The sequence below is a fragment of the Callithrix jacchus genome, chromosome 18 (genome assembly GCF_049354715.1).
Source record: "Callithrix jacchus isolate 240 chromosome 18, calJac240_pri, whole genome shotgun sequence".
NCBI classification, from domain to species: domain Eukaryota; kingdom Metazoa; phylum Chordata; class Mammalia; order Primates; family Cebidae; genus Callithrix; species Callithrix jacchus.
In genome coordinates, this window is record NC_133519.1 from 47457227 (window position 1) to 47484650 (window position 27424).

General features: G+C 35.7%; 1 long non-coding RNA gene across 1 annotated transcript in view; it reads right to left on the reverse strand.

Moving 5' to 3' along the window:
• Window positions 1-27424, reverse strand: part of LOC144580102 (uncharacterized) — a 149767-nt gene that overhangs the window by 87540 nt on the left and 34803 nt on the right. The window contains exon 3 of the long non-coding RNA XR_013529028.1: window positions 6636-6719. This is a non-coding gene — a long non-coding RNA (uncharacterized LOC144580102). The remainder of the gene's footprint in view (window positions 1-6635; window positions 6720-27424) is intronic.

Sequence of the window (27424 nt, forward strand, 5' to 3'; positions counted from 1 at the left end):
AAGTCCTCTTACCTGAGAACCAGTTAATATTTATCTTGAAAGCATGTATGTAATGGGCTGTATCTGTTTGGCCTATAAGAGAGGGATATTTCTTTGCCTTTGCAATCTTCAGTGGATTGCCTGTGACGCATATCACACTCTGTTTTAATGCTTATTCAATGATTAGAATGTTGTCTTTCTTTACTACCTCTGTGGAGAGAGTCTCTGGGTTGGAAGAAGGTTTTGTTTTTAATTATACTTCCCCATCATCCTACTATGTATCCTATCTATTGTGATAGATTTAGCATCTATTTGTATACATGTATTATATATCATTTAACATATTAATATTTCCACTTTTTTCTTTTTCTTATTTTTGTATGCTGCTAATAAATTTATATTTTTATAAAAACAATCTCATTGTTAGTTATTTTTCTTCCACTTTGAATAACTTTCCTCTGATGAAAGTTATTTAGTATGTTGTATTATTCAGTATGTTGTATGTTTTAAGTATTTATGCTTTTTGCATATTTAGTTTTGGCATGTGAGTTTGTGCTCTCCTATTGGAATCAGTCAATTTCGTAATAATATTAGTCCTATAACAGGCTCTTGTCCACAATTTAAAGAAAAGTAGGGAATTAGCTTCAATGTGGCAGGTTCCTGGCTGTAATTCACCCGGAGAGAAAACAGAGAAGTGAAAATTCAAGAAGTAAAAGTTCTGGCCAGTGCAAACATTTTAACATCAGCCTTTTACTTCACTAAAGCTTTTGTACTACCTTTATAGGGTGAACATCAACACCAACTGTTGTTGCTGATCTCTGCAGCAAACAACAGGCAATCATTGCTGTAAAACAATGTGGAGAGTAAAAGCAAGATGTGATGCTTAAAACCCTTCCTCCGACCTAACCTTTCAAGGATTCTTCTTGATGCTCTCTGGTCTAGACCTGCAGCAGTGTTTCTCCCATACTTACCTGTTCTCCAGCATTTCGGTATCTTGGATTTTTCTCTCCTAGCTTCTTGAATCTGTTTTCTTTTCTTGCCTCTCTAATATCTTCAGGTTTGATTTGGACTGAGTAAATCCGCTTTCCATGCTATGTATCTCCTCCTGGCACTAACTAGAATCTCATTTTCTGAAATTTCTAATGTACTCTTTAAAGAAGAAATTTTTTTGACACAGCATTAATTTTAAAACCCACTGAGAAAGAAATCCTGAGATGTGGCAAAAATAGCTGATGACTGGAATATACTAAGTAATTTTGATGAGTTGCAGTAGCTCACACCTGTAATCCCAGCTCCGAGAGAGGCAGACGTAGGATAGCTTGAGCCCAAGAGTTTGAGACCTGCCTGGAAAATATAGCAAGACCCCATTCTCCACAAAAAGAAAAAGACAAAAATAAACCAACCAACCAAACAATAACAAAAGACCTAAGTAGTATCTACATTAAAGGAGGCAGGGGTGTTTTGAAATGAACAAAGATATTTGCAAGATAGAATAATAGTGTCAGGTAAACAGGACAGTAGTAGAGAAATCCCATTGAATGAGAAGGTTAAATAAATAAATACAAAAATGCTAATATCCCTTCTCTACATTTAACATGTTGGTTACAATGTCCAGCTTTTATATACAGCAAATAGAAATGTGAGTTAAAATTCACAATTTATAAGTTTTTTTATTGTACTTTAGGTTCTGGGGTACATGTGCAGATCATGCAGGATTGTTGCATAGGTACATACATGGCAAGGTGGTTTGCTGCCTCCATCCCATCACCTGTATCCAGCATTTCTACCCATGTTATCCCTCCCCACACTCCCTGTCCCCCACTATCCCTCCCCTAGCCCCCCTACAATTTACAAGTTTGATAATTCTGTACTGTTACTAGGTGGTATATACGTAAGCTGATGCATATATTTTTCAAAGTAGGTATACTTTAATGATAGATAAAATATAAACATGATGCAAATAGTTATTTTATTGAGCAAAGCATTCAACCAATGGTAAATGTGTTGCTGTTGCATTTCTACACTCATTTTTTTATTCATATAGCAGACTGCGGGGAAAAGCTATGATAAATGTACTAATGTTGTATTTCTACACTTATTTTTTGTAATTCACATAGCAGACTGCAGGGACAAAATTATTACTATTTTATGCTATGGAAAAACTTTGAATGTTCATCACTGATCTACTTGGTAAATTATTTCAGACAATTGAAATAGTCTTTCTGATTAATATTCCAAAAATTAAAGTTTAATAATAATGCTTAATTGACTAACACAATTACAACTCTAAAATAATTGCAGAAATTGCGTTTTCTCGGCCATCTGCTCTCTTTACATTACCACAGTCGGGCATCATCCTGTCTGTACCTCACACTCCACACAGCATTTAGGGCATGCACTGCATCTAAATTGTCACCTAATTAGAGAATTAGCCTGAGGTTGCATAGTATGAATCAATTGCTTCTCCCTTTGAAGATACTACTGCCCCAGGAATTGAAATCATAGATCCAATGGCATGTCATTTGTTTTTGGCAATGGTTCCAGAGAAAGCTATATTGCCTTTGAGTCAATTAAAATAGCAGTAAATCTTTCAACTTCAAAAGATGCATCAGGCTGAATTTATTAAAGAGACAGCTTGGGGTTTAAAAATTTACATGCAGTATAAACAACCACACTATCATTAAGAAGAAATCTGTTATATAACAGTGACCACACAAATTTTAGTTTCTGTAATCTTTGTGTATCCAGGGACACTTGTATCTGAAGTGGCTTTACATGTAAAGTTTTTAGGGTTTTAATTTTATTTTGTCATTTCTACAGTTAACTTTGAAAATTGGCCTTTAAAATTATTGATTTTTAAAAAATTCTTAGGGCATCCTTGGACTTCCTTTCCTAAAACACATTGAAATTTACAACTGCCTGTCCCAAAGTAAATATATGCTATATAAATTTCAAAAGAATATCTCAAATAGCAACTTAGTTGTTAATAACTTCAGTTTAATTCGTCTCATAGTACCAACCAATAGTAAAAATCTCTCTATGGAAATCTCAAATTATGGTAGTTGTTTGATTTCTCTCTGAGTGTATCTGGGTTAACTTATAGCTTAACTTTAGCTTTCTGGCTTTTTGTATGTGGCTGCACGGGACAAATATTCATGGTTTTTATTCTTATAGAGGAAGAATTGAGTAAGAACCTCGGGTAGAGTTGAGTAATCTTAAGGTAAACTCTGGCTACTTTGTAAATTGTTTTGTGACCTGTGAGAGTCTCACTGAGGATCAGCAACAGTGGCAATCATTAACACAATTTTAAATATTTTACTAAATATTTTAAAATATATTTATCTCATTTTTCTCAAAGTTCTGAAAGATAAACTATTATATATAATAATCATTGAGCAATTCATGAATGCTCACAGAACTTTCAATTTTCTTAAGCAAGCATTATAAATTTTATCTGACCTCTTCTATAGGCATTCCTTCTGAGATTTAATGGATGTTTAAATATAATCTCTCATTGTGGCTTCAAATACAAGCTAGAGTTAGAAAATTTAGGAATACACTGGAAACTTAAAAATATTTTCCCCAGGGATTTAACAATAATGGTACATTCAAATAATGACCTGTTTAGAAATACTATATGTTAAGTTTTTAATATGTATAGTTATTAATAATATCCTGAATGTATACTCATGGTTTTTGGAGCAAAGCATATTTTCATTCACTGAAAGCCAATAACCAAGCCAGTTAAAACAATAATCAAGCCAGTTCCCCAATTCCCAGTATCTTCTTCAAGGGCAACACTAAGAGAGCAAGTTAAGAGGTCATTCACAGGCACCAGAGAGTCAAGATACACGGAAGCCCCAACCATATGAATCTATGAGATTATGTAGCAGTAGCAGTCGGTCAGTTGTCACCTATTCCCTTCCAGAAAGATGAAACATTTTGCTTCCTAACAGATGTTTCTCTCAAGAACTCAAAGGAAAATAATCCTGGATTACTTCCCTTTGGAATGTAAATCTATGTTTCTAGGGGGAAGATTAAACTAATGTCTTTAAGCTTTAAAATCCTCAGAATACCTGTATGGTCTTGTGTCTCATCCTCCTTGCAATGTAAACACATACCTCTAGAGAAGTAAAACTTGATCTAGAGTTCTCTTTCTAGTCAGAGTAATTTTACTTCTGAGGCTGTCTTTTAGTCCAGGTTCTAACTTTCAGTAAAATTTTCACAGAAAGTCCTAACTGTGCAGAAAGGTAAGAATACGTTGCCTAGACTCACATATACCTTTAGCTAATATAATAATACAATCATATTGAAGAGAAAATACATTGTCTTTTAGTGGCAAAAATTTGATATAAGCAAATGGAAAACTCTTGATAAAATGTATCAAGTAAAACACATCCTTCAATTACTTATAAAATCACATTCATACCCATTCCAAGGAGTTGCACGAATAAAAGATAATGTAATATTTTATTTCATTGTTTCAGTCCTAGAATAAAGTGTTATTCTTCTAACTTTTGGAGAATTGATAAAATTATTTTCACAATTATTTTAAACATTTCATTTTTGGATCACAATATTAAAGAGACATATAGTATCATATTACTTAGTCTAGTTTATAAATATTTTAGTATATTTGGTAATAGATAACACATCTTGTTATTTAAGAAGAGAATATTCTAAACAAAAAACGGAGCCATGAGAAATATCGTTATTTGAAGAGTCTAAGAAGTAGCTAAAGGTCACAACACGTATATCCCTGCATTGCAAAGGAGTCTCTATATGAATGCAGCACTGACACTTCTCACTAAAGAAAAGGTCTATAAAAACAAATTGACAAAAGTTTAAAAAATATCAATTGAAAAATAAATTTCAAAAACTTAAAAAAATATTGAAATAGAAAGACAAAAAAAACCCACTCAGTTTGCATAACATCAACACAAACATCTAATGTTATTCTAATAATTCAAATATATTATGATACTCAGACATTTCATGGCATGCTTTTTTTGTATAATATCCAACCTTGAAGCAATGAAGCTATCACAGTGGGATAAAAGAAAACAACAAATTGCATTTTTATCCCTCCACAAAAAGTGTTAGAATAAATTTATAAGGAGAGACCATCATTTTTAAAACATTTCTTCTGTAGGCTAGTAAAGAATTTGTATACAAAGGTACAAGGGGGAAAAATGAATCTTACAAGATTACTTATGATAGTAACCAAACTTCAAATAGCACTACATAATTGCATTTCTACTGTAGCTGGTATTGATTTATAGTCTTATTTTGTTAAAATAAAAAATTATACTAATGGGAGGATACAGAGATCAACATTATACTCTGTAAATAACACAGATAAAATACACCAGAGAGGATGATAGACACAGCTAAATAGAAACAACTATCTTTTCTTCTGACACTAATTTAGAAAGTAATTTATTAATTCTAACCAAGTGTGTGTTTGTGAGGACCCCAGTCTAGACACCTTGCTTTTGCTGAATGTATGGATTTTGGTATTCATGTATTACTTTTCAGAGGTGCATATTAACATACTAAGAAGTCAACTTCTCAATCTCTTGAATATAATATTGCTGTAAATGTTAGTAAGCTAACTTTATTGCCCTTTTATGTTTTTAATAGGTTAGCTTGAATAGTTTCATAATGTCAATAGTCATTTAGAAAATGATGTTATTTGGAGAGAATGGTGATCTCCCTTTCCCTACTGGCAACGACAGGCCAGACTTTCACAGCCAAAATGATGAGGAGCTATGAGGCAATTAAACAGTAAATGTGAAGTCGGCCTCCTCACTTTTACTCAGAATTGGACTGACTCCACCAAACAGATTGGACAAACACCTACTAACGCCAAAACCCGAGGCAATTATTCCAAAGAAAAGAGGGTGTTCTAATAATCTGTACATGTGCTTTAGGCCACAGGCCACAGGGAGAATTATCCAACAGTTTATGTGATAATATGTCCCTCTTTTATTTGTAATATATATGTAATTGCCTCAGTTGTCCCCTTACTTCATCTGTTCAACAAAAAAATAGTATAAATAGTGTATGCTTTTCTACTTTGCTCATATCGGTGATATAAATCCAAGTTAAATATGAAATGCTCCACATAATAAACCAGTATGCTATAGGTAGGTAATATAAATCCAAAATCATCACAACATTTTCTACACTTTGCTAATAATCTATCCTTTCTTTAATCTTCGCCTGCAAGAAATACTACCAGTCTGTCTTCAAAGATTATAACCTCTGAACAACCATTGAGAAATTTTAGTTTCACTCTCTCTTTTATCTGACAGAATTACCTGCATATTTTCCTGTACATTGTCACCCTATATTTGCAGAAAAGTATTTGTACTTCAATAGAAATCTCTATGCATGCTCTGTAGCATGCTGCAGATTACACAATTCTGATTTTAAGGAAACTATTTTATAAGTCTGTAAGTCATAGATAACCAATAGTAATATAAAATATTTCTTGTCTGTAGACAGAAGACAAGGTAACTTCTGTCCTGTGGAGGATACCCCATGGGAAAACACATATGCCTCCAAATTAAAGAAAATATTTACACTGTGCTCATCTTTATGTGACAGTCATTACTTCATCCTTTTCTTAAACAAAGTATCTTTCTACTCACATTGTTTCCATCATGGCTGGAAATCTCTCATAGCTGATTCTCCCGTTCCCGTCATCCCCAGTTATGCAGCTACCTTCGCCAGTACTGCCACAGGAAAAATGAATGAAAGGACATTTAGAATCCAATTCTACATTTTATGACTTCATAGCATCTTCAATTATTTTATGTAAAACTAGACATTATTATAAAATTTTATTAATTGTGTTACAGTCAGGTTATTGAGTAAACCAAAAATAAAATACAGGAAGATAGCTCAAGATAAAAAACACAATATGAATAAATTCAATGAGGTGAGAATGCATAGAGCAACAAGAAACGTAACAGATTAAATGGAATTCTGCTTAAATAAGTTAAAGGAGAACTAGGAAGGCAATGTGTGAGAAAATCCCAGGAGTTTTAAGGAGGAGCAGTTGACCATGGTTTCTAACTGTACTCAATACTTTGCCTTAAAAACTTTCATTATTTTTGTACTTACATGATAGAAATGGAGGAAATAAGAACAAAACATGATTTCCTGACAACAACTTTAGTTTCATTACCCAGTAGTCTTTCCCTGTCTGTGGGGGATTTATTTCAAGACCCCACCGAATCCTTAAAACCACAGACAGCACTAAACCCTATACAGATCTTTCTCAGTTGGCTATGGGGTTACACCCCGATAAGTGTGTCAAAAATGGAAAATACTATCAAGTCAACAATGCATTTAATAACTCGATAAACTCCTTGTAAATTAAAAAAAAAATGTAGGTCTAACCATCCTAAGTCAGTGACCATCTGTATATACTATATTTTCTCAATCTAAAAATCAAGATGGCTACCAAAGGACTAAGTTGAGGTAGCATATAAAGTATGGCTATCCTGGACAAAGAAATGATTTGTGTCCTGGTCCAGAGGGAGCAGGATAGCTCAAGATTTTATCTTGCTAATCACAATGACAGAAAAAAATTGCTTACTTCTTGAATTTTCCATTTAATTTTCAGACTGCAATTGACAGCAGGCAATTGGTACCAGGGAAAACAGAAGCATGCATAAGAAGAAACTGCTCTATTTTTCTCTCATATGTAAGAATACTTTAAATAAATTAATTACACAAGGAGATAACATACCTTTATGTGTTTTTGGCTTCTCAGATATTCTATTAGTTATAGCATTACAATAATATCCAAGTATATTTGATTAATATATAAAACACTGTTCAGTAACTTTGGCAATATTTGCTTAGGAGAGTCAGGAAATACGACTATTTATTTCAATGTACTGATAACATTCTATACATTATTATCACATAGCTGAAGTAATAATTATTCTCCATACTATTATCCTTTAGTTGCCCATATTTCTGAGTATATCTAACTTTGATTATCTATAATATAAAATGCCTCTTTAGAATATTGCACACGGATGTCTGTGAAGTGTTGTCTTCAGGAATAACAAATGAAAATACACATTCTCTCTTTCTATTTAATGGACTCTATCCCTTTCTATTTAATGGACTCTACCCAGGAATACTGTTAAAAGTAGGAACAGGCAAATTGCTTCTTCTTTCTTTGGCTCAAATATTTTGGAAAAATGGAGAACCCTACAGAGCTCAAAGGAGGACTACCCATACAGTTGTGCAATTTTCTCATTTTCACTTCTACTTTTTAATGGATATTTCAAGACTAAGATTTGTTGTAGACTTAAGTTTAAGGAGAAAGAATTTCAAAGAAAGGCAAAACGCATGTGAAATGATCAATGTTATGTTTATATCTTGTTAGTGAGCTCCTTAGAAGTGCTTGCTGCTTTGAGGCAAAGAATATTGAGTAAATAGTAATTCCTGCAGAGTGGAAGTTGTTCATAGAGAGAAATCATGCAGAGATGCTTAGAAAATCTACATCACAAGAAATGCTTTTAAGAGGCAAGTCTTCCTCTGAACTTGCACATAGGACGGAATGACATAAAAAGCTTCTTTATTGATAATGACAGAAGTTTAAATAACTTTCAGGTGATGTCTAAACAAAAACTATACATTGAATAATAATTCAAAGCTTCAATATGATCTAGTAATCCTACTTACAGAACCTACAACACTTCTGATGTGATAAATCAAAATGGAATACAAAGTTGACACAGTTTGCTGGTGAAATATTAGATTTCTCTCAATGTGCTACTATGAATACACAGGCAAAAACAAAACAAAACTGAATTAAAAAAAAAAACTGTTAGTTGGCAAAGATGTTACAGACCTACTATGTGTAGGCGTGATTCTAGGTTCTGGAAATACAATATTAACAAACAATATATCTGCTTATATTGAGTTTTCTATTAGAGTAGACAGACTATAAATATATGAATAAATTTATTATTAAGCTAATAAATTTGCAAATAGTACAAATGTTACCAATAAAATGAGATAGGATAATAGTAAGAAAAGAATGGTTATATTAATTGAGACTTGGAGGTTACTTAGACTAGGATGGCCTGACAGCTCTGACAGAATGGGTGAGTACTGAAGAAATCTTGATAATGGGAGGAATGTTTTAATTGTGTGAAGATTCCACACCAGATCATTCAGGAGGAGGGAATAAGAGATGCAAAGATTTCAAGAATACAATGAGTTTCCATGTTTTGGTGATGGAAATAAGAATCCAGGATAACTTGAATGTAATGAATATTGAGGAAGGAAGAAGTAGATTATAAGGACAAAAAAAATTTTTTTTTTTATTAGCTGAAGGCCCAAATTATAGGACAAGGATACGGAATTAAGGAAATGAGTCTAAAATATGAAATTCAGGATCTCAAAAGATAATGGTATTAACAAATCTCCCATCTTCTCTAAAAATCACACATAATCAAAACCAGAAGACAAAGACGTCAAATTTTTTTTACCTATATGTAAATAATATTTGAAAATGATAGCACCTACTCTTGAATTTCACAACACTACACAGAGACAGATAAAGTTTAACTGAAAAGGGAAAATACAGTAAGGTTGAGGATAAGGGAAAATACTAGGTTCTAATGCTAGACAAATTAATAGGATCACCTGAAAAAGCAAAAGTTTTATGTTGAGATAAAAAGTTTGGGGTGAATTTTGGGAAGTGGTCTAAGAGCCAGTGATCAGAACACTGACTACTATGGTACCTAAAGGCATGATATGACGAGTTTTTCAGTTTGTTCACAGACACCATAATCTTTGAAAAACACTACTATTGAGAGAAAGTAAATTTGAAAGAGAATGATACCACTTAGAGGCTTGATGGGAGAGAAAAGGTATAAACCAGAGGATGAACCTAAGATCCCCAATACAAAATCAGAAGATTTACCAAACATTGTTATTTAAGAGAAGATGTTATGTATTACAGAACCTTCCCTCAAATGCCAACTTCTCCTTAGAAATATTTGTAATTGGCAGGGCGAGGTGGCTCACTCCTGTAATCCCAGCACTTTGGGAGGCCAAAACAGGTGATCACAAAGTCGGGAGATCGAGAACATCCTGGCCAACATGGCGAAATCCCATCTCTACTAAAAATACAAAAATTAGCCAGGAGTGGTGGCATGTGCCTGTAGTCCCAGCTAGCTACTCAGAAGGCTGAGACAGGAGAATTGCTTGAAGCTAGGAGGCAAGGCTGCAGTGAGCTGAGACTGCACCACTGCACTCCAGCCTAGACGACAGAGTAAGACTCTGTCTCAAAAAAAAAAAAAAGAAATACTTGTAATTGATGGTCCAAAAAATAAAGAGTACAAATGAAAATAAATGGGAAGAGGTAGGCACCATATACTAAATTATAAAAGTAAAACAGAAGGAGATAATCAATACTAATTAGCCAACAAAAACACTATCCCAAAATCCAACCACAAAGGGGAGGACACTTATAATACTTCAAAATAAGTTAAATATTAATTAAGTAAGCAATGAAAGATATGACAGGATGCAAGTCAGAAATGTAAATATTTAGAATAAAAATATACAAAAAAGGAATTGGAAGATGAGAGTTGACAGTATTCAGAAAAATATTTAAACAAAAAGACAAATTTATTTCAAAAAGGAAAACTAAATCCAAATATGTCAAGAAATCATCTTTACTGACATAGAGGGAAACACTTTAGAGTAATGGAAATATGAATCACAGTGATGATTATATGTCTATATACAATTGCCAAAACTTTTCAAAATGTATGCTTAAATTGAGTAAATTTATTCTATATAAGTAATTCTCAATAAAGGAAAACAGTAACTTTTGCTTTCAGATAAGATATGCTAGATCGTGAAGTTCCAACACTTTCAAACAAATTAAGAGAGGAAGCAGATAAACTACAAAAATTATGTTTCACCATATTATAACACTGTGGAGGACACAGTTCTTTCCAGGTGGTTATTAAGCATCTTCTCCATTGAAAAGTTTTTGTTGACTCTGGAGACAGTCCAAATTGCTCCCAGCAGAGAGAACAAAACTGTGGGAGATAGAAACCAGCGGTGAAGTGCATCATGGTCATTCAGGACTGTTGTGGTGGGTTGAAAACTGGAAGACCTTCAAATGCCAATCCCAGGTTTCCTCATATTCTGGCTGATTTCTGGGGCAGAATAATCAGCTATATCAGCATGAAATCTCTTTAGTCTTAAGGTGCTTGGGAGACAAACTATATTTCTAAAATGGTGGCTGCCTCAAACACATTACCAGGTAGCCACTCAAGCTCTCCAAATTTTTAACCTGTAGGGTTAGACGATAAGAAACGAATTCAGAAACTGTTGAATAGCATACATGTATTTCACAGTCTCACAGAGATCTGGAGACAAAGCTGCATACTTATTCTCAAAAAAATAAACAACAACAAAAAAAACCCATAAGGGTAACATCAAGGGAAAAGGAACAAGTTAGACGTGAAGTAAGTCTTATTGCAAAATGAAAGCTCTGCATTGCCTCAGCTCCATTACTGATAGATTATCAACCATCCTCCATGGGGAGAGTTATTATCTGAAGGAGACTCTACAGGGTTTTGGTACAAAATGTCAGACAAACATGTTTAAAAATCACTAGACATACAAAAAAAATCAATAAAATATGGCCAAGAATCAAGGAAAATAAATAACAGAAGTAGGTCCACAGATTATTCAGCTTTTAGAATTAGGAAGCACATTAATAATAGTATTTTTTTTTTAATAAAACGTAGAAAATGTATTTTCCAAAACAGGGAATCAGAAAGCAAAACCTCTTCTCAATTATGCCTTGCAGTGACCTCCCAGTGTCTGTTTTGGGCAAAGACTTAACATGGTGCTGACTTGAAAAGGAGAACTGGTTACAGGCTTTACTTACAGTACTGCAAAACAAAGCGAAACAAAGAAAACTGAGAACTATTTATATTCTTTGCCCAATTTTTGTTGTGGTTGTCTCTCTCTCTCTCTCTCTTTTTTTTTTTTTTGTATATTTAACAAACACATGAAAAAAAGCTCATCATCACTGGTCATTAGAGAAATGCAAATCAAAACCACATTGAGATACCATCTCATGCCAGTTAGAATGGCGATCATTAAAAAGTCAGGAGACAACAGATGCTGGAGACGATGTGGAAAACAGGAACACTTCTACACTGTTCGTGGGAGTGTAAATTAGTTCAAACATGTGGAAGACAGTGTGGCGATTCCTGAGGGATTTAGAAATAGAACTACCATTTGACCCAGCAGCCCCATTACTGGGTATGTATCCAAAGGATTATAAATCATTATAAGGATACACACACACATATGTTTATTGTGGCACTCCTCAGAATAGCAAAGAGTTGGAACCAACCCAAATGCCCATCAATGATAGAGGAGATAGAGAAAATGTGGCACATATACACCATGGAATACTATGCAGCCATAAAAAAGGATGAATTCATGTTCTTTTCAAGGACGTGGAAGAAGCTGGAAACCATCATTCTCAGCAAACTGACACAGAATAGAAAACCAAACACTGCATGTTCTCACTCATAGGTGGGAGTTGGACAAAGAGAACACATGGACACAGCTGGGGGGGTCATTACACACTGGGGCCTGCTGGGAGGTGGGGAGCTAGGGGAGGGATAGCAGGGCTGGATGGATTGGGGAGGGATAGAATTAGGAGAAATACCTAATGTAGATGACAGGGTGATGGATGCAGCAAACCACCATGGCACATATATACGTATGTAACAATCCTGCATGATCTGCACATGTACCCCAGAACTTAAAATATAATAAGTAAATTTTAAAATAAAAATAAAATTGAGAGCTAGGAAGCAATAAATTGATAATGGATATAATACATAATGCTGAGCACTACAATCATTATTGAAAATTTTACTTTGAAAGGAACCATGACAATGGGGTATATAGATTTGGGATTAAGATTTTCTCTATTTTATTTTTATTATGATGACAAAATTGATAATTTTCTAAAAAGATAAAAATATTTTTAACGTACCTGTCATCAAGCAATAGAAGCACAATTTTATTTTTTAAAGAAGAATTTGTATTTTATTTTTTAATTTGAAAATTGTGCTTCATAGAACATATCTCTTCTGTTCCTCTAGCCCCTCCCTTACTTATTTGCCAACCTTAAAATACCATCCCCACTCCTGTCCTCAAACACATAAAGACACATACAAAGCTAACCTTGCCATAACAACTTCGTAACATTAACAAGCCTCTCTACCCTTCTGAGGCTTCGGAAACAAAAATATGTTGACACAGGAGGGAAAGTATTAATTACTTAATCTTTCAAATATTTTGCTCTAATACTCTAAGAATCTTTTTTATCTTTGTTTCACTTGTTTTAATAATGAGACACTACAAATTCTCCATTAATTTTCATTTGTGTAAATTTATTCTTTATACACCATTCATTTACTGGGACTATGAACTCTACAGACAATCAAATCAAGGAAAATAATGTTCTGCATATAGGAGAAAATGAAAATTCCGATATGAAATCATAAAAGACTGAACAACAGTACTGCCCAGGCAGAACTCTGAATTATAAGAAGACTTGATCAAATGGAAGAGCCCTTACCCAAGCTATTTTTAAAAGCATAGAGCCCTATCCTATGATCTACCAGAAACACAACTTAAATTAGCTAAAGCCGAACAAATGCATGAATAAATAATAAATAAAATTAGTTTATTGTCTCACATATGTATATTTCAGCAGCACAAAGTGATCATAATAGATATCGGTATCTTTCATCTCTTATGCTCTTATTCATGTTTATTTTCCCAGACAGGCTTTCTCAAGTGATATAAAACCTGGCTACTGGAAGCAGCACATACTTACACATTCTTATATTAACCTCTCTTCAGGACACAATTTAAAATATTATAAAGAAAGACTTTTGCTTTGATATATGTCAAATTAACTGACAGGATCTACCACTGAGCCTAGAGGTGATGGATATGATTAAATCATAAAATATATGTGCCCTTTTGACTCGAGACCAAAGAAAAAAATGGAAAATGTTGTTGGTCAGTTAGCCATATATATTTTATGCCTATGACAAACATTATAAAAAAATAACTAGATGAAATTGTAACTGCAGGTAATAGGTAATATCACACACTATAGCAACAAAATGATAAATTCTTTAAAAATAAACTAGGGAAGAAATTTGCAGGATCTATACAAAGAGAATTTTTAAATTTACTAAAAAGTGTGATACAAATTAGGAAAAAAGTAATGTTGTTTTTATTTCACTTTAGATTTAGCGTAAATATGAAGAAATAATAAGAGAGACACAAAAAGAAAATTTACCCAACATAACTTCTAACCATAAGTTTGAATGAATATGGCTTTGGAGCAATAATTTTCAATGTTAAGTATGGAAACAAAGAAAGGAGAAAGGGAAAGAGTGAGAGAAAAAACAAGAAAAGAGGGAAGAAGGGAGGGAGGGAGGGAGGGAAAGAAGAGAGGGAAGAATTTGAAGTATTTGAAGTAATGGATACTCCTTTCTCAAGGAAAAAAAAATAAAACCTGAGCCACAAAGTTTTATATTGGTTATGTTCTAAGGGTTGTAAAGTTAGAAATAAAATTAACCTAAGAAAGAAATGAAACATTGCAATGAGTCATTTAAAGCGTGCTCACACCTACAATGGTGGAAAACCTGGAATTAACAGATGCAAAATATATAAATTAATGTAGCTTAAAATAAGGCTGTTTAGAATACAAGAAAAGCATTTGAAACTATGAAAATTGACTAGACAAATTCTGAAAAGATCCAAAAATAATAGAAATGAAAAACACAATAATTGATTGTACAAATGTTGGGGCAGATTTAAAGAGCTGAATAGAAAATTACTGAACTGGAAGAAGAGCTGAAGTAACCATCTGAGTGAAAGTATGAAAAGATGAGTTGGAGAATATTTTAACAGAAGACTGTAAAAGACAAAAAGTATAAAGAAAGCATCATTCATTAAATTAGACACACACACACATATATATACACACAGATGATCCACAATTTATTTTTCAACTATATGATACTGCATTTAATATGCTGCATGAATGACAATCTGGCATGTTGTGCATAAGTTGAAAATATAAGATGAAAATTAATTTTCCACTTAGGGATATTTTTAATTTACATAGGTTTATCAGGACTTAACCCCATTGTAAGTTGAGTGTCTGTCTATCTATCTATCCATCCATCCATCCTATTCTAATGTGTGTATGTGCATACATAATTCCAAAGAAAAATAAATAGAGTGGTAGAGAGGTGATAGGAATGATAATGAGTACAAAATTTCCGTAACAGAAGGAAAATTCAGAGAACGAATGAATTCCAAATAAAAGACATTTAAACCAAGAAACAGAAACAAGAAACCAGAAATCTGCACTTAAACACCTGTAGAAACCTTGAAAAAACGAGAAATACAAACTATTAGAACAGCTAAAGAGAGAACATAGTTGATCTACAATGGAACAAAGGATACTTTAGGTATGGAATTCTGGGTTAGTTATTTTCCTCAAGCTATTTATTATTCACTTATTTTAACTTCCATTGCTGTTCCTGATTCCTTTATTTTAAATCTGTCGGTCCTTTTTAATCTTTTTTACTCTTTGGTGGTAAAAATCAGTCTCTAATCTTATCATATTCTGTTTCTAAAATTTTCTTTATGGTGTTTAATTGCTTTAACTTTTATTAGAGAATATGTACATATGTTTAGGTATGGATTCCTATTTATCTTTTCTGCCTGGGATTTACTGGGTTCTTTAATTTTGTGGATTAATTTTTTATTAGTTTCAAAAATCTCAGCTTATGTTTTTAAATAGTACAACCTCTGCCACATTCTATTCTACTTCTCTTTTCATTGTACTCCAACTAAAGATGTGTTAGGTTTTTTTCTGCACCTTCTAAGTTAATTACATCCTGTTCTATATTTTTAATTTTAACTCCTGACCTTCATTCAGGATATTTTCTTATAAGCCATCTTCCAAACCACTAAATCTTTTTTTTTTTTTTTGAGACAGAGTGTCGCTCCGTCACCAGGCGCCATGCTGGAGTGCAGTGGCGCAACCTCAGCTCACTGTAACCTCCGCCTCCTGGGTTCAAGCAATTCTCCTGCCTCAGCCTTCCAAGTAGCAGGGACTACAGGCATGCACCACCACGCCCAGCTAATTTTTGTATTTTTTAGTAGAGACGAGGTTTCACCATGTTGGCCAGGATGGTGTCAATCTCTTGACCTCGTGATCCGCCCACCTCAGCCTCCCAAAGTGCTGGGATTACAGGCGTGAGTCACCACATCTGGCCACCATATCATTTTAAAGCTATGTTCAATCTACTGCTAATCCACTGGATTCTAATTTTACTCATTGAAATATTAAGATTAGAATTTCTACTGGGGTTCATTTAAAAAGTTTTAATGTTGGCTTTTATCTCCCTACAGAACAAGTTTATTTCTTGTGCTATTTATTACTTATCTTGTCATTTATTCTGGCATGTCTAAATATCTTTGATATTGTATTAGATATTACATTTAAAAAAGAAAAGATGTGCAGAATAAATTTGGGAGTTAAAAGTTGTTTTTTCTAGAAGATATTTGCATTATTTTTGGATGGCACTTGGCAGCATACCATCACCTTAATTAAATGTTAGTTTTTGAGATTAGGCAGAAACAACTATTTCAATTGGGACTGAAGTCTTGGCAAAAGCTAATTTATTTCTAATTTGTACTAACTATTTTTAGAATCATGAGCTTCTGTTTCTTTAGCTCTATAAGGATGTCAAATCTCTCTTCTATTTTAATCATTTCTGGGGTACCTGAATGCCCCCTTGATAAAAGAATCCCTCATTTCTGGTCTCACCTCTCCAAAATTTTGTCTTTTTCTTTTATATTGTGGCCAGTAATTCTGTACTACTCTTTTAGCTACTTGATGCTTAAGGTTTTTTTTTAATATTTTAATTTAGCTGTTTTAGTTTCACTTAGTGATATATATTTCCAAAATTATCAAAAACATATTATTACAAGGCAAATACCTCTCCTAATGCCACTAGAGTATTTTTAACTGCATCTAATTATTTGAAGTTCAGTCTTTACTCTTATTATAAACTTACTTCATAAACAAAAACATTGAGTTAATGAGCTGAAGTCTGTAAGAGATGCACCAATCTTTATTAAACTCTGAGTTTAAGATACAATTAAAGAAAACTCTTGAAAGAAAAAAGAATTAATCCAAAAAGTCCAAAATACAACTTATTAGCATGTAATACAAAATAAGTAAATGATATTATAAAGTAATAACACATTATTATAAAGTTTAAGCCAAGCAATATATCAATATGATCTACAGAAGACAATATAAAGTTCCTTCCTTAGCTATAAAAATCACTTGAAATACTATTAAGAGTTCAGGATTTTGTTCAACAGCTTTTTGGTTGGTTTAACTCTGCTATGTTATAAATGGACTCAATTAAGAAACACTATTAATTGCTGCATTTGTGCCATTTTATTTACAAGGAATTACCAAACCCAGTACAACACTGAAAAGAAGACTTTTTTATTTTCTCAAACCAGCTGGTCATAGCAAAGAATTGCTCCCTCAAGAACCATAAAATTCTTCCACTTGACAGCCAAGCAGAAAGGGTGAGAACAAAATAAACAGCACTGCTAACAGGAGCTGTCACCATGATGAATGCTGATGAGCAGTAATTAATGTGGATTCTTTTAAGCAAAGCCCAGAGGTCTAAGCTGATGTCCACTGACTTAAAGATTGGGAGCAGGATGAAGGGGCAAAGAGTGAAGAAACCACTCCAAGGAGATACTGTTAATTTTTTTGGATTTCATGTACAGTCATGCATCACTTAGTGATGGGGCTACATTCAGATTAATGTGTCTTTAGACAATTTCAACACTGTGCAAACATCATGGACTATGCCTACAGGAAGCTGGATGCTATAACCTATTGCACACCTAGGCTATATGCTATAGCTTATTGCTTTCAGGTAGAAACCTGTACAGAATATTACTCTCCTGGATATTGTAGGCAATTATAACACAATGGCAGGTATTTTGTGTATCTAAGTATATCTAAACATAGTAAACCTACGGTAAAAAATATGGTATAAAAGATCTTTAAAAAATGATATACCTGTATAGGCCACTTACCAAGAACGGAGTTTGCAGAACTGAAAGTTGCTTTTGTTGCATCAATGAGTAAGTGCTGAGTAAATGTGAGGGCCCTGGACGTAACTGTACACTGCTTTAGACTTTATTTTATTTATTTATTTATTTTTCAGACGGTGTTTCGCTCATTACCCAGGCTGGAGTGCAATGGCGCGATCTTGGCTCACCGCAACCTCTGCCTCCTGGGTTCCGGCAATTCTCCTACCTCAGCCACCTGAGTAGATGGAATTACAGGCATGCGCCACTATGCCCAGCTAATTTTTTGTATTTTTAGTAGAGACGGGGTTTCACCATGGTGAACAGGATGGTCTCGATCTCTTGACCTCGTGATCCACCTGCCTCAGCCTCCCAAAGTGCTGGGATTACAGGCGTGAGCCACCGCGCCTGACCTGCTTTAGACTTTATAAACACTATACGCTTAGGCTACACTACAGCTATAAAAAATAAAGTAATTGTGCTCTCACATTAAGATGACTATGATGTCAGCGGGCAACAGAAATTTTTCAACTTAATTACAATCTATGCGACCACTGTTTTTAATGCAGTCTTGTCATTAACCAAATCATTGTTACACAGCACATGATTGTAATTTATGACTTTAAGCTTAGTCTTTTTATTTTCTTCTTATTCTTCTATAAAGACATACTGTGTGATCATTTTAGAAGAACTTTAAGGTGTTTGATTTCTAATTTTTAAGATAGTTTCTCTCTATAGTCTTTTGCTAAGATACTCATTTCAAAAATGGAAAGAAGAGTATACCCTCAGGGAGGAGCAAAGAATAAGGGAGGAGACACGGGAGTTACCAGACACAAAGATGCCAGTGCCACAGGTTGACCCACAGTTTCCTCCAGGAATGGTTGAGAGGATGTGCTTTGACCACCTGACTGATAACATAATTCTCCTCCACCTTCTGTCTCCTGCAGAATCCCTTTTAGGTCATTGCATGTAAAGACAGCTGAGTCATGAAACCTCGCTGGGAGCCTTATTATCATTTTTTTCCTCTGCATGCATGCAAACATGTGTGTTCACATGTGTGTGTGCAAAGTGATGTAAATATTTTTCACGTATTTCTTGGTCATTATTTCTGTGTTAAACTGCCAGTTCATATCCTTTAAACACTATTTTTTGATAGTAGTCACATTTTATAAATGTTATTCATTGAACAAATATCATCCTGTGTTAAGGATGTACAATATTTTAGGGAACAAAACAGGGAAGAGAAAAACCAATTTTGGGCTCTAATAGTATTTATACATTTGAAGAATGCTCTCATTTATTTCAAGTTCAGCTTTTGACATTTCAATATTGGCAGTGCTATTTTTACAGAGAAAGTTTTGAATATTTGTACAATAAAAATATTTTGGGGCTGATCCACCATGGCTGAATAGAAACAGCCCTGGAGTGCAGTTCCCTGCAAAAACAACACAGAGCGGGAGTAATCAGTGCATTTCCAAATGAGTTTGTACTTTTCCCAGACTGAAAAGCACCATGAGTTTCCAGCATGGCTATTTCAGCTGGCGCCATGAGTTTCCACACAAAAACTCACACAGGTCTGGGTGGCCATTTCAACTGGTGCCTGGGACACCTGGGAGACAGAGCCACCCATTCAACTGAAAAAGGAGGGGCAGAAACAGGAAGCAGGTGATCTGGTGCCTTGGGTCCTACCTCATAAAGACCAGCAATCTGAAATGCTCTGGACTGACAGTTTCCCAGCAAGCGCAGCTGGACCTTGGATGGCCCGGCTCATAGGGGGAAGGGTGTCCACCATTATGGAGGCAGTCCCTCATTACCAAAGGAGTCCACCATTACTGAGGAAGTCCGCCATTACTGAGACAGTTCCCCATTACTGAGGCAATCTGCCATTACTGAGGCAGTCTGCCATTATTAAGGCAGACCACCATTACCAAGGCACTTCTAACTGTACCTCTGTAAACCAAACCACAAGGAAGTCTACACAGCAGCTGGGCAGAGCCTGCAGAAGCTCAGCAATGCCTCTGCTGGCAGACTGTGACTAGACAACCTCCTTGCTTGGCAGGGCATCTCTGAAAAAAGGTAGCAGCATGCCAGAAGCTTACAAATAAAGCCCCACCTTCCCAGGAAAGAGCACCTGGGAAAAGAGGTGGTTATGAGTTCCGCTGCAGCAGACTTAAACATACCTGTCCAGCAGCTCTAAATGGCACAATGGAGCCCCCTGCACAGCATGTGAGCACCTATAAGGGACAGATTGTCTCCTTAAGCAGCTCCCTGACACCCATATATCCAAAGAGACACCTGATAAAAGACAGGTGAGGTTGACATCTGGCAGGAACCCTTCTGGGACAAAAATAACAGAGGAAAAAAATGGTGGCAACCCTTACTGTTCTGCAGCTGCTGCAGGTGATCCCCAGGTAAGCAGGGTAGGGAGTGGACATCCAGCAGTCCTGCAGCATAGATGCCTATTAGAAGGAAAACTGAAAAACAGAAAGCAATAGCTTCAACAGCAATAAAAAGGATGGCCACTCATAGACCCCATCTGAAAGTCACCAATTACAAAGACCACAGATAGATAAATCCAGGAATATAGGAAGAAACCAGTACAAAAAGGATGAAAACACCAAAAACCAGAACGCCTCTCCTCCTTCAAGGGATCATAACTCCTCACCAGCAAGGGAACAAAGCTGGATAGAGAATGAATCTGATGAATTGACAGAAACAGGCTTCACGAGATGGATAATAACAAACTTCTCTGAGCTAAAATAACATGTTCTAACACAATGCAAAGAAACTAAGAACCTTGAAAAAAAGGTTAGACGAAATGCTAACTAGAATAAATAGCTTAGAGAAGAATATAATTGACTTTCAAGTCCAGGAAATACAGAGAACACCACAAAGATGTTCCTCAAGAAGAGCAACCCCAAGGCACATAATTGTCAGATTCACCAGGGTTGAAATGAAGGAAAAAATGCTAAGGGCAGCCAGAGAGAAAGGTCAGGATACCCACAAAGGGAAGTCTGTCAGACTCACAGAGAATCACTTGGCAGAAACCCTACAAGGCAGAAGAGATTGGGGGCCATATTCAACATTCTTAAAGAAAATAATTTGCAACCCAGAATTTCATATCCAGCCAAACTAAGCTTCATAAGCAAAGGAGAAATAAAATCGTCTTCAGACAAGCAATTGCCGAGAGATTTTGTCAACACCAGGCCTGCCTTACAAGGGATCCTGAAAGAAGCACTGAACAAGGAAAGGAACAACCAGTACCAGCCACTCCAAAAACATACCAAATGGCAAAGACCTTTTACACAATGAAGAAACTGCATCAGCTAATGGGCAAACAACCAGCTAGCATCAAAATGGCAGAATGAAATTCACACATAACAATATTAACCTTAAGAGGGAACGATCCAAGATGGCCGATCGCTAACATCCCGGGATTGCAGCTCTCAGGGAAGGCGCGGAGAACTAGAGGACGCCACACTTTCAGACAAAGTCTGGTCGCTCACGAAGCAGAAGATCCCCCAGTGGTGGAAACACACGAGTCGCCAGCGCGACTCTCGTGGTCGGCGCAGCGGTTCCGCTGGCACCTCGAGGCAGCAGCGCTCGGCGCAGAGTAAACGGGAACGGTTCCCCTTCTGACCGAGGTTTGGAGCCCGGGGAAGGCAGAGTCACTTACTACGGAAACAAGAAGGAAGCCCGACAGGAGAATCCTGGGCAGAAAAGCACCATCAGTTTTAACGCCGCTGCTCTGGCCCTGGGAACTAACAACCTGGACGTCCGCTCAAGAGACCTAATCTGAAAGTTGGTAATTTCAAGACGGCAGGAGGATAAATTTACAATGATGGGAAGAAACCAGCGTAAAAAAGCTGAGAATACTCAAAGTCAGAACGCCTCTCCCTCTAAAGATGATCACAGTTCCACATCAACAATGGAACAAGGCTTGATGGAGAACGAGCGCCTCATGATGACAGAATCACTCTTCAAGGAATGGATAATAACAAACTTCGGTGAGTTAAAAGAACATGTTGTAGCCCAACGTAAAGAAACTAGGAACTTTGAAAAAAGGTTTGATGAAATCCTATTGAGAATAGACAACTTAGAGAGGAGTATGAGTGAATTAATGGAACTGAAGAATACAATACAGGAACTCCGAGAAGTATGCACAGGTTTAAACACTCGAATTGTTCAAGCAGAAGAAGGGATATCAGAGGTCAAAGTCCAACTTAATGAAATAAAACGTGAAGAAAAGATTAGAGAAAAAAGGATAAAAAGGAATGAGCAAAGTCTCCAAGAAATGTGGGACTATGTGAAAAGACCAAATTTACGTTTGATAGGTGTACCTGAATGCCATGGAGAGAATGAATCCAAGCTGGAAAATACCCTTCAGGATATTATTCAGGAAAATTTTCCTAAACTAGCAAATCAGGTCAACATTCAACCCCAGGTAATACAGAGAACACCACAAAGATATTCCTCAAGAAGAGCAACCCCAAGGCACATAATCGTTAGATTCACCAGGGTTGAAATGAAGGAGAGGACACTAAGGGCAGCCAGAGAGAAAGGTCAGATTACCCACAAAGGCAAGCCTATCAGACTTACAGCAGATCGCTCGGCAGAAACTCTACAGGCCAGAAGAGAGTGGGGGCCAATATTCAACATCCTCAAAGAACAGAACCTTCAGCCCAGAATTTCATATCCAGCCAAACTAAGCTTCACAACTGAAGGAAAAATAAAATCTTTTATGAACAAGCAAGAACTCAGAGATTTTATTACCACCAGGCCTGCTTTACAAGAGCTTCTGAAAGAAGCATTACACACAGAAAGAAACAACCAGTATTAGCCTTTCTAAAAATACACCAAAAAGTAAAGAGCACCAACATAAAGAAGAATTTACACCAACAAATGGATAAAACAGCCAGTCAACATCAAATGGCAGTAACCCTAAATTTAAATTGACTAAATTCCCAATCAAAAGACACAGCCAAAACCCAATGGCATGTTACATCCAGACCTGTTTCACATGCAAGGATACACAAAGACTCAAAACAAAGGGATGGAGAAAGATTTACCAACCAAATGGAGAGCAAAAATAAATAATAAATAAATAAAAAGCAGGAGTTGCAATTCTTGTATCAGATAAAATAGATTTTAAAGCAACAAAGATATAGTGGTAAAAGGATCAATGCAACAAGAGCTAACGATCCTAACACCCAGATAGGAGACTGAGATTCAATGAGACAGAAAATTAATAAGGATATCAAGGACTCGAACTCAGATCCAGAACAAGTAAACTTAATAAATATTTATAGAGCTCTCCACTTCAAATACACAAAACATACATTCTTGTCAATACCACATCACACCTACCCATAAGTTTAAATGAAACATTGATTGGCCATTATTAATACCCAATTTTTTTTCAAAATAAAACAATATTTCCATTTACTCTCCCTCTTTCTCTTCCTCTCCTTTACTTACTTTTTTTTTCCTTTCTTTCCTTCTTTCAAAAAAAAAAGAAGTCAACTTGTAAACCTCTAGATCCAGGTCGGCAATGTCTCTTTCATTGCTTGATTTCCTTTCTTCCCTTCCCTCCCTCCCTCCCTCCCTCCCCGCTTCCTCCCTTCCTTCCTTCCTTCATCCCTTCCTTCCTCCCTACCGTCCTTATTCCCTTCCTTCCTGCCTTCCTCCCCCCCCCAAAAAAAAAAAAAAAAAAAAAAAAAACAATATTAACCTTAAATGTAAACAGGCTAAATGTCCCAGTCAAAAGACACAGATTAGCAAGTTGGATAAAAAGTTAAGACTCATCTGTGTGCTGTATTCAGGAAACCCATCTCACATGCAAGGACACACATAGGCTCAAAATAAAGGGATGGAGGAAGATTTACCAAGCAAATGGAGTGCAAAAAAAAAATGCAGGAGTGGCAATCCTAGTCTCAGATAAAATGGACTTCAAACCAACCAAGATAAAAAGAGAAAAAGTAGGGAATTACATATGGTAAAAGGATAAATGCAGCAAGAACAGTTAACAATCCTAAATATCTAAACACCCAATACAGGAGCACCCAGATATATAAAGCAAGTTCTTAATGACCTAAAAGAGACGCAGACTCCCACATAATAATAGTGGGAGACTTTAGCACTACACTGTCAATATTAGATGAATGAGACAGAAAATCAACAAGGATGTCCAGGACTTGAACTCATATCTGGACCAAGCAAACCTAATAGACATATACAGAACTCTCCACCTCAAATCCACAGAATATACATTCTTCTCAGCATCACATCACACCTAATCCAAAACCCACATAATGGGAAGTAAATCTCTCCACAGCAAATGCAAAAGAACAGAAATCAAAATAATGTCTCAGACCACAGTGCAATAAAATTAGAACTCATGATTAAGAAACTCACTCAGAACCACACAACTTCATGGAAACTGAACAACTGGCTTCTGAATGTCAACTGGATAAACAATGTAATGAAGGCAGAAATAAAGATGATCTTCAAAATCTACGAGAATGAAGACACAAAGTACCAGAATCTCTGGGACACATTTAAAGCAGTGTCTAGAGGGAAATTTATTGCAATAAATGCCCACATGAGAAGCAAGGAAAGATCTAAAATCGACACCCTATCATTAAAATAGAAAGAACTAGAGGAACAGGATCAAAAAAATTCCAAAGCTAGCAGAGGACAAGAAATATCTAAGATCAGAACAGAACTGAGGGAGACGGAGACACAAAAAATCCTTCAAAAAAATCAATAAATCCAGGAGCTGGTTTTTTGAAGAGATCAACAAAATAGAGAGACAGCTAGTCAGACTAATAAAAAAGAAAAGAGAGAAGAATCAAATAGATGCAATAAAAAATGATAAACGGGTTATCACCACCAATTTCACAGAAATATAAATTAACATCAGAGACGACTACAAACATCTCTATGCAGATAAACCAGTAAACATGGAAGAAATGGATAAATTCCTGGAAACTTGCACTCTTCCAAGCCTAAAACAGAAAGAAGTTGAAACCTTGAACAGACCAATAACAAGAGCTGAAGTTGAGGCAGCATGTAATAGCCTACCAACCAGAAAAAGTCCAGGTCCAGAGGGGTTCACAGCCAAATTCTACCAGACATACAAAGAGGAGCTGGTACCACTGCTTCTGAAATTATTCCAAACAATACAAAAAACGGGAATCCTTCCCTAATCATTTTATGAGTCTAACATCATCCTGATACCAAAACCTCAAAAAGACTTAACAAAAAAAGAAAACTTTAGGCCAATAACCTTGATGAACATAGATGCAAAAATCTTCAATAAAACACTTGCAAACCGATTGCAATGGCACATCAAAAAACTTATCCATCACAATCAAATAGGCTTCATCCCAGGGATGCAAGGCTCGTTCAACATATGCAAGTCTATAAACATAATTCATCACATAAACAGAACCAAAGACAAAAAGCACATGATTATCTCAATAGATGCAGAGAAGGCCTTTGACAAAATTCAACAGCACTTTATGCTAAAAACCCTCAATAAACTAGGTATTGATGAAACGTATCTCAAAATATTAAAAGCTATTTATGACAAACCCACAGCCAATATCATACTGAATGGGCAAAAACTGAAAGCATTCCCCTTGAAATCGGGCACTAGACAAGGATGCCCTCTCTCACCACTCCTATTCAATATAGTACTGGAAGTTCTAGCCAGAGCAATCAGGCAAGAAAAAGAAATAAAGCGTATTCAATTAGGAAAGGAGGAAGTCAAATTGTCTCTATTTGCAGATGATATGGTTGTATACATACAAGACCCCATCATCTCAGCCCAAAATCTCCTTAAACTGTTAAGCAACTTCAGCAAAGTCTCAGGATATAAAATGAATGTGCAGAAATCACATGCATTCCTATACACCAATAACAGACTAACAGAGAGCCAATTCAAGAGCCAATTCCCATTCACAATTGCTACAATGAGAATAAAATACCTAGGAATACAACTAACAAAGGATGTAAAGGACCTCTTCAAGGAGAACTGCAAACCACTGCTCAATGAAATAAGAGAGGACACAAACAGATGGAGAAACATTCCACATTCATGGTTAGGAAGAATCAATATTGTGAAAATGGCCATACTGTCCAACATAATTTATAGATTCAACACTATCCCCATTAAGCTACCAATGACCTTCTTCACAAAACTGGAAAAAAAAAATCACCTTAAACTTCATATGGAACCAAAAGAGACCCCACACAGCCAAGACAATCCTAAGCAAAAAGAACAAAGCTGGAGGCATCATGCTACCTACCTTCAAACTATACTACAAAGCTACAGTAATCAAAGCAGCATGGTACTGGTACCAAAACAGAGATATAGACCAATGGAACAGAGTAGAGGCCTTGGTGGCAATGCTACACATCTACAACCATCTGATCTTTGACAAACCTGACAAAAACAAGCAGTGGGGAAAGGATTCCCTGTTTAATAAATGGTGTTGAGAAAACTGGCTAGCCATGTGCAGAAAGCAGAAACTGGACCCCTTCCTGACACCTTGCACTAAAATTAACTCCAGGTGGATTAAAGACTTAAACATAAGACCAAATGCCATAAAAACCCTAGAAGAAAACCTAATCCATACCATTCAGGACATAGGCATAGGCAAGTCCTTCATGACTAAAACACCAAAAGCATTAGCAACGAAAGCCAAAATAGACAAATGGGATATAATTAAACTCCAGAGCTTCTGTACAGCAAAAGAAACAATCCTTAGAGTGAACCAGCAACCAACAGAATTGGAAAAAATTTTTGCAATCATCTGACAAAGGCTAATATCCAGAAGTGACGAATAATTAAAACAAATTTACAAACAAACAAACAAACCCATTCAAAAGTGGGTGAAGGATATGAACAGACACTTTTCAAAAGCAGACATATATGAGGCCAAGAAACATATGGAAAATGGTCATCATCACTGGTCATTAGAGAAATGCAAATCAAAAGCACATTGAGATACCATCAGACTAGTTAGAATGCCCATCATTAAAAAACATGGAGACAATAGATGCTGGAGAGGATGTGGAGAAATAGAAATGCTTTTACACTGTTATTGGGAGTGTAAATTAGTTCAACCATGTGGAATACAGTGTGGGAATTCCTCAAGGACCTAGAAATAGAAATTCCATGTGACCCAGCAAT